This window comes from Cervus canadensis, chromosome 9, assembly GCF_019320065.1.
Source record: "Cervus canadensis isolate Bull #8, Minnesota chromosome 9, ASM1932006v1, whole genome shotgun sequence".
NCBI classification, from domain to species: Eukaryota; Metazoa; Chordata; class Mammalia; order Artiodactyla; family Cervidae; genus Cervus; species Cervus canadensis.
The window spans coordinates 27,793,732-27,806,752 of NC_057394.1; the positions used below are offsets into that span (position 1 = coordinate 27,793,732).

At 34.6% G+C, this 13,021-nt stretch overlaps 1 pseudogene; it reads right to left on the reverse strand.

Moving 5' to 3' along the window:
• Window positions 1-5,767: 5,767 nt before the first annotated feature.
• On the reverse strand, window positions 5,768-5,945 carry LOC122447706 (annotated as a pseudogene).
• Window positions 5,946-13,021: the final 7,076 nt, after the last annotated feature.

The following is a 13,021-nucleotide window of genomic DNA, read 5'->3' on the forward strand; positions in this document are numbered from 1 at the left end:
TCGATATCTCTAAGTGTCAATTTCCTCTACATGAAATGTGGTGATAAAATTAACCTTTACATAAAATTCTTTGAAAAGTATCACATGCTATTAAAACAAAATGTTTTACTTTTCTTGTTACTGTTTCTTCACGTACTTTGTATGACATTAAATTCCCGGCCTTTCAATGGACATGTAAACTAAAAATCAAGGTGTACTAGTACAAAGTCATTTTAATATTCCAAGAGATCATATAAAACACAAATTGTATATTACGAGGTTCTTCTGCCTACTGATTCTGAATACTTTCAATATGCCAAACAAATCCACCTCATTTGGAATCTTCGTTTCATTCCCTTTACTCCTCAGTAAGGGTTTTGGGCTCCAAAATCACTGCAGATGGTGACTGCAGCCATGAAATTCAAAGACGCTTACTCCTTGGAAGGAAAGTTATGACCAATCTAGACAGCATATTAAAAAGCAGAGACTTTATTTTGCCAACAAAGGTCCTTCTAGTGAAGGCTATGGTTTTTCCAGTGGTCATGTATGGATGCGAGAGTTGGACTTTGAAGAAAGCTGAGCACCAAAAAAATTGATGCTTTTGAACTATGGTGTTGGAGTAGACTCTTGAGAGTCCCTTGGACTGCAAGGAGATCCAACCAGTCCATCCTAAATGAGATCAGTCCTGGGTGTTCATTGGAAGGGCTGATGCTGAAGCTGAAACTCCAATTCTTTGGCCACCTCATGCGAAGAGCTGACTCATTGGAAAAGACCCTGATGCTGGGAGGGATTGGGGTCAGGAGGAGAAGGGGACGACAGAGGATGAGATGGCTGGATGGCATCACCGACTCGATGGACATGAGTTTGAGTAAGCTCCAGGAGTTGGTGATAGACAGGGAGGCCTGGCGTGCTGGGATTCATGGGGTCGCAAAGAATTGGACACAACTGAGTGACTGAACTGAACTGAACTGAACTGAAGACTTCTCTATAAAATTTTTTCAGTTTAGACTTCCATTGTCTTCACTATAAAGGTCTTTATTAATGTCCAGAAAAACATTCTGTTTCATGGCTAATGTGGGCCCTTTAGCACTTCCACCACCTCCAGTGCAATACTATAGAAGCAGTATGGGATATTTTCAGTTCCTCCTTTCTGGGAAACCATCCAAGCCACACATGCAGATTTTTTTTTCCCCTCTACTTAAAATCACTGTATTTTCTACATGTTTTCTTAAAACCTGCCCCCACCTCATATTCACCCTGGGTCTTCCAAAGGCCACATGTTTCAGAGAATCCCCCAACCAGTGCTCCTTTTTATATTTTTGTATTACTTAACAATTTTTTCCTACCCATTAAAACAAAAGATTGAAGATGGAGAGGTATATCAATGGTAGTAAGAGATTATAAATAAATACAGACATAAGAGACATTAAGGAAAAAATTATGAGTTTATTTATTTCAACATTTTTTCACTGTAAATATAACTGTCAAATATTTGGAGCATTGGAAAATATAATATTTTATGATTCACTAAATTAACTTCATAGTCACTTTGATAGAAGATAAAATAGTAAAGAGATATGAAAAATGATTATTTCACTCTTTTGGTTATGTATCGACATACAACAAACTACTATACAACACAGTGACTTAAAACAACCACTAAACTAATTTATCTTGCTCACATTCCTGACAACATGATAAACCACTAAATTAATCTCCTCATTAAGCAATTGAATAGCAAGTCATGTTTGAAATGTAATATGTTGTGGGGTTCTTTAAACAGTTTAATAGGAAAGAGTCCTAACACCTTAATTTAAGGGTTTTGTTTTGTTTGTTTGACAATAGGACCCAATTTTTTCCCCTTATGAATAAATACAATGCTTAGTACAAGTAAGTAAATATATATTTAAACCACTCTGGTACTCTTGCCTGGAGAATCCCATGTTGGGCTACAGTCCATAGGGTTTCAAAGAATTGGACATGACTGGAGCAACGGAGCATGCACAAGCAAATATTTATTCTAAATAGTATGTTATTTATGAAGACATTACTTGGAATACTTAATTTTTCATAATCTGTTAATCATTTCATTTCTGTAAAATTATATTTTTTCTATTAACATTACCTAATACTATGGTCTAAATAATCTGGCTGATGGCAAAGTACAGCATAATATTTCTCTGTTGTTAAGGCCTTTTTCATCTCCAACTTTCATTTTAGAACTTTTGAAAACTACAGTTAACTACCTTCCTTATTAACGTTTCTAGAGACAATAAAACCTAAGGTAGGTTTAGCATAAATAACATTTTAATGAATGTATTGTCATCAGAATTGGCTCTAGACTTAGGAACGACTGTGATTTTTTGTGTTCCTTCCAGTCCCCTAGCTTCATTTTTGATAGTTCTCTCATTATTTGACACTTTCTTCTTCTGAGGTATCAGTGTCCTTAGTACACATCCATTTCTTTTTTAGTTAGTCACAATCATTTATTTAGTATTAATAAAAGTTGATAGATCAATTCACACTGATTTGTAAATAGTTGTATTGCTTAACATGCCCATTACCTATCATCATTTTAAGACCCACTTCATACTACGTCATCCATGTAAAGTATTTTCTTCTTGTTTAGCCACTAAGTTGTGTCCAGCTCTCTTGAGACCCCATGTACTGTAGCCTGCCAGGTTTCCTTGTCCATGGGATTTCCCAGACAAGAATACTGGAATGGGTTGCCATTTCCTTCTCCAGGGGATATTCCCAACCCAGGGATTGAACCCAAGTCTCCTGCACCACAGGTGGGTTCTTTACCACTGAACTACTAGGGAAGTCCTTGGAGGAGGAAACTGGCAACACACTTTAGTATTCTTGCGAGAAAAGACAGAGGAGCCTTGCAGGCTACTGTGAGGGGTCACAAAGCACTGGACATGACTGAGGAACTGATCACGCATGCAAGGTTAAATGAGGTCATAAGTGAGAAGCCATAATCTACATAATCTAATAGGATAGATGTCCTTTCAAGAAAAGGAAGAGACACCAAGGGCACACACACACACACACACACACACACGGACATACACAGGAAAAGGACACGTGAGAACCCAAGGGTAGATATCTACCTAAGCTACTGAGATCCCTCACCAGCAACTGCCATTATTTCCATCCTGAACTTCCATCCTCCACAATTGTGAGAAAATAAGATTCTGTTGTCTAAGTCATCATTTTTTGGTGTCCTATTATGGCACTTTAAGCTTATTTACTAAAACAGAGTGTGTTTATGAATGAGGAAGCACTTATACATTTCTATATAATGTATAGTATGACATCTAAAATATCAATAAGCATCTACTTCCTTTCTGGTTCTGCAAGTTAATATGAAATCCATCAGTCTATATTGTATGTTAAAATACTCAACTTTCATTGCACATCCTCACAGTATAGTTTTATGGATACATATTATAAAGAAAAAAGTGAAAACTAATGTACAATAGAGGACATTTATTTAAAAAAATCCAAAAAAGGTAGCATGAATTGAAAAGTTATTATAAGAACTGCAATAGGACAGTTGAGGGGAAGGGAGTGATTTTGTGTTATTTTGGATTATTTACTTAAGTTTGATGTAAATATTCTCTTCCCTTCATATAATTTACTACTAAAGATAGAAAATTAGGCTACAATAATCATTTTTCTAAACCAGAATAACAATATTCTTTCGTATTTTTACTTGGAAATCCTTGAAATAGATTTTCACACCCAACTTGCATTTGTGTTAGTTCAACCTCAATATTGAAATGATTTTGTTTTCATAGTGGAAAATACGAGATAAACAATAGGGAATCAAATGGGAAATGTTCTCTCTTTTGCAAGGAGGGCCAAAAATTAAAATGTATTATGGATTAGCCAATTTTTTAGGTCTATATAAAATGAACACAATATTATTCATAGAACTATGATATAAAATGTCTTGTTTCAAAGGGGTCATAAATGAAACATCTAGTGAAAATGTTGCCATCAAAAAAGTTATTTAAAATAAGAGTATGAAACTTTTCTTCTAAATGTCAAGATCAGATAAATTTATTTTTAAAGTCTTTTCTAGTATTCTAAAATTATTCCATAATAATCTTTCTTTTAAAATAAAGTTTTTTTATTTTTTTTGTATAAATTCCTAACCTTGTCTCCCCCTCCAAGCTGAAAGTTAAATGGCATAAAATCGGTGCAATTTCAAATTTAGTAATTTAGTTGTTAATTTAAGCCTGGGAAATATGTGTTTGTTATTTAAGATATTGGAATAGAAACAATAATTTGGTACAATATTTTTTTTTCCTTTGAGCACCACACATAGGATATGCAAGGATCTTCTCTTTCGCTTTGTTTTGCCTTCTGTGGAATTCTATTTAAAGCCAGTGTGATCTTTATGTTCAGTTCAGTCTTGCAGGGCTCCTGAACAAAATGAGTAATGAACACAGTGGGATCTGACTAGTTATGTCTCAGTTTGTCATGCTGAAAGTTAACTGAAAACAGGGAATTTGCAAAAAAACTATAACTTTAGAGTGTTAATTTCTACCGATAGGAATTGACAACCATCAAATATGGTATATGCTATGCAGGATGTGAATTTAAGTTTAGCTTGTTCATAGTTTTCTTTAAAACAATTTTAAGGGATTTTACACATTCTGAAATACCATGTAAGCAAACAAAAGGTGGGTAAATTTATTCAACAGACTATAGCAAACACTATTTCTATAACTTGCCAATCAAACATTGGTTGTACATTTACTATCACAAGCACCTGGATGAGAATTGAAAATGTGAATGTTTATCCATGCTACGTCAGTATCCCAGATGATTTCTGTCTTATACAGATAGATAAAAACTGAGTATATTTGATGGAAATTTTGTTTTCAACTGACTGATTTAGGGTTGTTTAAATAATAACTATATGCATGAATTTATGTAAATTTAATCATTTAACCTGACTTATCCAGTATTTAGTTTTCTGTACTGCAGAATTTGAAATTATATTTTCAGTGAAGATGTCATCAGTCATAGAATATAAATTATATGCAAATACGTATCAATTATAAGAAGATACAAAAAATAAATACAGTATTGAACAGAACATAGTTCACAGACAAAAGAGACAGATACTGCCAATTCATCCATAAGTATTACTTTCTACTAATTTTAACAAACACTTATATATTTGCTTTCCTATTAGCACATTATATTTTTTAATGCAATATATAAATTATTTTTCAAAACATCAAGAAAATATCATACTATTAATAGAAAAACAAGCAGCTTCTTCATTTCATACCACATTTCATTTCAGTTCAGTTCAGTTCAATCGCTCAGCCATGTCCCACTCTTTGTGACCCCATGAATCGCAGCACGCCAGGCCTCCCTGTCCATCACCAACTTCTGGAGTTTACTCAAACTCATGCCTATCCAGTCGCTGATGCCATCCAGCCATCTCATCCTCTGTCGTCCCCTTCTCCTCCTGCCCCCAATCCCTCCCAGCAACAGGGTCTTTCCTGATGAGTCAACTCTTCGCATGAGGTGGCCAAAGTCTGGAGTTTCAGCTTCAGCATCAGTCCTTCCAATGAACACCCAGGATTGATAGGACTGGTCATACCACACTTAAGTCACAATTATTATTAGAAACCATCATACCTAGCAAAGTATTATTAACATATGTCCTACTTGGGTAATCTCACATTGAAAATGCTTCATGAGTATTTATTGTTTTAAAAGCAGACTATCTTTGTAAATGCATTTTTGTGTATATGCATGTTTAGGGTATCTGGTAGAGCTATAATAAAATGAAGTAGTTATTTTTCTTTTAGAAAATTTTATATTGCTTCCAAGCTTTTATTAATATAATGGAAAACATTTGCTGTGCTCTATGTGCCCCAGCACATACCCAGAGATTCTTACTACACTTGATCTTAGCCAAAAGGCCGAGAAGCGATATACCCAGAGATTCTTGGCAAAGGGTGGAAGATTCCAAGGGTACAAAGAAACCTGTGACCAATCATTAGGTGAATTAGAGGCCACTAGCTACACATGCCAAAGAATACAGACTTTATAGAATTAGTCCTGAAAAGTCACTAAATAAGCAACGAGCAGCAGCGGCAACAATAATAACAACAAAAATAACAACAAATGGCAAAAACAAGCCCTGAGGGGAATCTGATTTTCAAATCTGATCTAATTCTAATTTTACAATGGAAAAGAATAATTTCACAGCAATAAATGAGATACTCCAGATTTAATGAACAAATTCCTAGAAAGACAAAAACTACTGAAACTGACTCAAAAAGTAATATACCATTTGGATGGACTTGTAACTAGTAAAGAAGATGAAAAAATAAATTTAAAACTTTCTGAAAGAAAAGTCCAGGGTTATATTGTTTCAATGGTAATTTCTACAAGATGACTTAGACATACTGCCAATCTTTTATAAAATTTTCCCAATAATATAACAGCAGAGTGTATTTTCTGACTCATCCTATGAGCCAGGATTATTTGGATACCAGAACCAGACAATGACAAGAAAAGAAAACTACAGAAAAAATGCCACCTATGAATAGATGAAAAAATAAGTTCTTAATAAACTACCAGCAAAGCAATTCCAGAAACATATGAAAACAATTATATCTCATGACCAATTTGTATATCTTCTAGGAATTAAAAGTTAATTTAGCATGTGAAAATCAATTAATAGAATAAATGCAAACACATGATCAGTTCAACACAGGCAAAAATGTTTCACAATATCAAGCAAATTATTATGAAAAATTACTTAACAAACTAGGAATATAAGGGATTTTAATTAACTGGCTAAAAGGTATCTACTAAAAATCCACAGTCAATATCTACTTACTGGTGATAAACTGAAAATGTCCCCCTTGATATCACCAAGCAGCAAAGGGTCATCTACTCTTGACATTTCTATTCAACATTGTACCTAAGGTACTAGCTAGAGCCGCTAGGAAACATAGAGGAATAGGAGCCATCTAAATTAGAAAGGAAGAAGTAAACCTCTCTCTAACTTTAGGTGACACAGTCATGTATGTAGAAAATTGGAAGGAATCCACTAGGAAATTTTAGAATTAGTGAACAAGTTCACCACAGTCAGTCACAATGTCAATATATAAATACCAATTTTTACATCTATTGGTAATAAACATGTTGAAAACAAAATAAAGAAAACAGTTCCATTTATAATAAGGTCAATCATATTAAAATGCTAGGAATAAATTTAACAAGCTATCTAAGACTTATGCACCAAAAAGTTGGGATCACTTTTGTAAGAAATTACAAAACTAAATAAACAGAAAGAACTCATGTTAGTGGATCAAAAGATTTAGTATAACTACGTTTCAGAAGCAACACGATTCCTTTTAAAAACTCAGCAGCTGATTTTGTAGAAATTAGTAAGCTAACCATAAAATTTAATTTAAATGCAAGGGACCTAGAATATTGAAGCGATTTGAAAAAACAAAAACATAAATTTGGATGACTTATACATACTCTGTTATTTCAAAATATATTACAAAGTTACAGCAATCAGAAAAAGTGTAGTACTGGCATACCAATAGACATATATACATGAGTGGAATAAGGCTGAGAGTGCAAAAACAAACCTTTACATTTATGATTGATTGATTATATAATAGATGTCAAGACAACTCATTAGGGAAGTATAATCTTTTCAAAAAGTGCTCAGGGACAACTTCATTTCCACTATGAAAAGAATGAAATTGATTCTGCCTAACACCATATGCTAAAATTATCTTAAAAGGGAATAAAAATTTTAGAGTTAAAGCTTTAAAACTTTTAGAATAAAACTTACAGATATATTTGGATGATCTTAGGTTTCATGATGCTTTCTTAGATAGGAATTCAAAAACACAAGTGATGTATGTGTGTACACACACACACACACAAGGTAGACCAGTTAGGCTTCATCAGAATGAAATTATTTTATGTTTTAAAGGATATCATTAAAAAAAGTTAAAGGACAAACCACAGAATGTGAGGAAGTATTTGTAAATCCTATGTCTGAGAAGGGAATTGTATACAGACTACACAAAGAACTCCTGTATCTCAAAAATAAAAAGAAATAAAAAATTAAAATGATACAGGTATTTGAATACTCATAAACTACTGGTGAAAATGTAAATTTATGCAGTCACTTTAGTAAATATTTTGGTAATTCATCAGTAAGTTTTATGTTCCTGTATGGCCCAGTATTTCCACTCTGAAGTTTATACACAAGATAATTGAAATCATATATTTACCCAATCATATATTTTTATCATAAAATGGCAATTTAATGAAGAAAGAGAGGAGAAGTTCATTTATCTGAGGAAACTTATTAACTCACTTTCCCTGGTATTGGTAGATGAGCTACTCCTACTGTTAGTCCACAAGAGCCATTCAGCATCTTTTTTCTGGTGATACCGTCTCTAAAAGGAAGTTTTCTTATATTACCTGGGATCTGATTTCCTATTTTAGTCCACTTGTAGGTGTATCTGTGACAAGACCATCAAGTGTCAATTCACTCTTCATTCTCAAAGAGTGCTAAATGTATACTTTGTTCAAATTCTGGAGGGATGTGCCCTAACATTAGGCTGAATGCTGTTCCCAAACTGAAATTTTCAGTGAAATTGAGGATACTAGTCAATATTACAAAATACATCAAAAACTCATGCTGCCTAAAATGAGCATGACAAATGTAACAATCAGGAAGTTTTCACACTATGGAAACTAGATGCACATTTCATAATATAAAATGAGTATTAAAAATGATTTAAGGCCTAGCAAGGCAACAAATATATTACAACTTAATAACCCTTTAAAATACTCAATTTTTGAAAAATCAAAGTAACAGTTATGAAGAGACACTTTTCCAAACCACATAGCAATTCCCAACTTTGCAACAAAAAATATTATATTACTAAACAACATTGTCCTAATTATAAATATATTAATTAGAAATAAAAACTACAGAATGTCCATCAAAATATTAGTGTAAAATAAATTTAAATTTTAAATAACTTTGAGAGAAAAATCAAAGGATATATTCATTAATTCATATAATGTTCAATTTCTTGTGAGCTCAGTAAGTGCCAAGTACTGTTAAAATTACTTTAAATTAACTATAATATTTGATCCTCATAACCCTGTGAGCTATATTAGAATTATACTTATGACACTGGGGTTGAAGAGGCACAAACTGGAATCAAGATTGCCAGGAGAAATATCAATAACCTCAGATATGCAGATGACACCACCCTTATGGCAGAAAGTGAAGAGGAACTAAAAAGCCTCTTGATGAAAGTGAAAGAGGAGAGTCAAAAAGTTGGCTTAAAGCTCAACATTCAGAAAACTAAGATCATGGCATCTGGGCCCATCACTTCATGGCAAATAGATAGGGAAACAGTAGAAACAGTGTCAGACTTTATTTTTTGGGGCTCCAAAATCACTGCAGATGGTGATTGCAGCCATGAAATTAAAAGACGCTTACTCCTTGGAAGGAAAGTTATGACCAACCTAGATAGCATATTCAAAAGCAGAGACATTACTTTGCCAACAAAGGTCCGTCTAGTCAAGGCTATGGTTTTTCAAGTAGTCATGTATGGATGTGAGAGTTGGACTGTGAAGAAAGCTGAGTGCCAAAGAATTGATGCTTTTGAACTGTGGTGCTGGAGAAGACTCTTGAGAGTCCCTTGGACTGCAAGGAGATCCAACTAGTCCATCCTAAAGGAAATCAGTCCTGGGTGTTCATTGGAAGGACTGATGTTGAAGCTGAAACTCCAGTACTTTGGCCACCTGATGCGAAGAGTTGACTCACTGGAAAAGACCCTCATGCTGGGAGGGATTGGGGACAGGAGGAGAAGGGGACAGCAGAGGATGAGATGGCTGGATGGCATTACTGACTCGATGGACATGAGTTTGAGTCAACTCCGAGAGTTGGTGATAGACAGGGAGGCCTGGCGTGCTGAGATTCATGGGGTCTCAAAGAGTCGGACATCACTGAGCGACGGAACTGAACTGCATCAATACAAAAATAATCAATAGGAAGATAAGATTTGAAGGTAATATGAACAAAAAATAACCCTGGATGTTCAATATGAATGAGTTAAGTTTAATTAGAGTTAAGTAAAAATCCAGTATCATGATTAGTGATTCGACTGAGATAGAACACGTGTACACATTGTTCCCAGTATCAAGTGCCAGTTTTTATGTGTTTGGCACTAACTCTTTCACATTCATTAACACATTTTTTGCTCATAACCCTGTAAGCCACCTTAGGATATTTTTAGCTGCTGGCAATATGGAAAAATGAGAAGAAAAATAAACTTCAAATTGGCTTAAACAAGAATAAAATTGATTTCATCACAAACCTGAAAATCCAGATACTTCAGATTTGGCATAATCCAGGCTCTCCGCTTTTTTTAAGATTGAGTGTATTTTGTCCTTTTCCACATCAGCCGTATATAAAATGTTTACTGGTGAATCTAGCATCACATTTCCTAAAAAACAAGAGGAGGAAAGGCAGAATTTGGTGGAGAGCTTTCCAAGAAGTTGCAGGAGGTTCTTTCTTACTCTGGAATAATCAACAATCTTCCCAGTTTGATTTTTTCACTTAAACTGTATTAGATGCTCCATTTTTAACTAATGTTAACAAGGGAGATCATCAGATTATCCTTTAGCCAATAAACTGTATCACCTTGGGGATGAGAATGAGCAAGTTGCCTTTATTGACCATGGTTTTGGTATTGAAGACTCAACTTGAAGTTTGGTTAGAAAACTGGTAAGAATAACTGAATGCTCTGAAGGAATTCAAACTGCCCTTTACAGATATTTATTTTTGTAAATAGGTTTCAAAATTCAGTCTGTGCACACTACAATTTTTCTTCACCACATGCATGCAGAATACTTTCTAACCACCAGTGTTTCCCCATAGAAGGTTGATGAAGCCTTACTTCATCTGAGAGCTATTGTTGGGATTTTACTATAATATGTATATAGTCTCCTGCTCACCCCTGGGATTCATGTCTATGTTGCCTTGGTAAACACTGTATCTCAAACAGAAATTTAGAATTCTTGCTATGAAAATTTTGTACTAAGGCTGTTCTTCTGAGAACATGGCATATCCTCAACTTTTCTTATAGTTCACTTGTTTCCACTGTAATAATATGTCATGTACAGCTTCACCTGGGATTTATTTTGTTCCATTTATTTAGCAACTTCTACTAATTATCTCTGTAAATATTTTTATTAGTTTCATTTGTAAAGAAAACAAAGTTCTCCTGGTCATATACAGTAGAGCCTTCAAAGTGAAAGGTTGTTGCTGAATCACGAAAGATGCCAGGATTCTTGGCCTGTGAAGGAGAAGAATTAAATCCGGGGCCAGAGACGAGGCTTGATGGCTCAGAGCTTTTGTGTAATAAAGTTTTATTAAAGTATAAAAGGGACAGAGAAAACTTCTGACATAGACATCAGAAGGGGGCAGAAAGAGTGCCCCATCACAAGTGCTAGCAATGGAGTTATACACTTTTTAATTACTTATTACAGTGAATCAAAAGAATGTCTGGAGGTTGTAAAGACCTCACTAGACACTGGTCCTGGGAAAGACTGAAGGCAGGAGGAGAAGGGGATGACAGAAGATGAGATGTTTCAATAGACATGAGTTTGGGTAAACTCCGGGAATTGGTGATGGACAGGGAGGCCTGGCATGCTGTGGTTCATAGGGTCGCAAAGAGTTGGACATGACTGAATGACTGAACTGAACCACACTGAGACCCACTCCCATAATTTACATTTCAAGATAACAGGATTAGCCAGAAGGTTTTTTTTCCAGAGACTGTCCTCAAGCAGGATACATTATTGTTATATAATCCCAAGGAATGTAGAGGAAGAAAAACGTTTGTCCTTTCTTTCTCCTTGAGAATTCCAGACCCTCTCTCCTTGGAGACCCCCGGACTTCTTATCAACCTGCCTAGGAATTGATTCTCTCAAAAGAAGTGTTGTTATAGTGTGAATGTTTGTGTCCCCCAAAATTCTTCTGTTGAAATTCTATAGTCCGTTGAGATGGTATTAGAAGATAGGGATTTGGAGAAGTGATTATGTCATAACAGTAGAACTTCTATGAGTAAGATTAATGCCCTTATAAAAGGCCCCAAGAGAGCTCTTTAGCCCTTTCTGCCATATCAGAACACAACAAAAAGTCCTCAACCATGACAAGAACCTTTACTCAACAAATGCTAGCATTCTGATCTCTGAATTCCAGTCTCCAGAATGGTGATAAATATATTTCTGTTGTTTATAAGCTACCCAGTCTATGATATTTTATAGTTATATCCGGTTCTAGGGGACTAAAACATATATTAACAGAATCAAGGTCTCACAAGTGATTCTATAATATTTCTCCTCAAAAGGAACTCTGTTCATCTTCTTGGTAAAGAGTAATTGTTGGACAATAATTCACCTATATGTATCTATTCATCTTTTTAAATGCTTTTTTGATAGTAAACATTTTTACTATTACTATTACTAATACTTTCTCGCAAAATCAGCCCCTCCTTTAGTATATTAAATCCAGATTTGAGAACTGGTTCACAATTAGAAATTAAACTGCAAATTGCCACTTTGGAGTGGCCTCTCTAAGCCTCATCATTCATCGTGGATTTTAATTGTGTAAATATAGCAATACTTTATTGGCACCATACATATCTATCCTATCACTTGGTTTTGGGCATTTCAGACTGTTTCTCGATGGCAGGGCAATCTTTCTGCCCATAATGATAACTGCATACACTTTTATTTTGATTTTTAAATGCTACTTGTTTTCTATATTTTGTAATATCCCCTTAACCCCAATAGTAACAAGATACTCAGTACTATCAAAGCATCTCTTGCCATCAGCCTACTTCTGAACTTCTCAAAAATGCTGCATTGGTACGTTCCATATTTGTTTTTGTAAATCTACTTTCCCACAGAGTATAATTAGCAAGTGGATTTTCTGAATGTATAT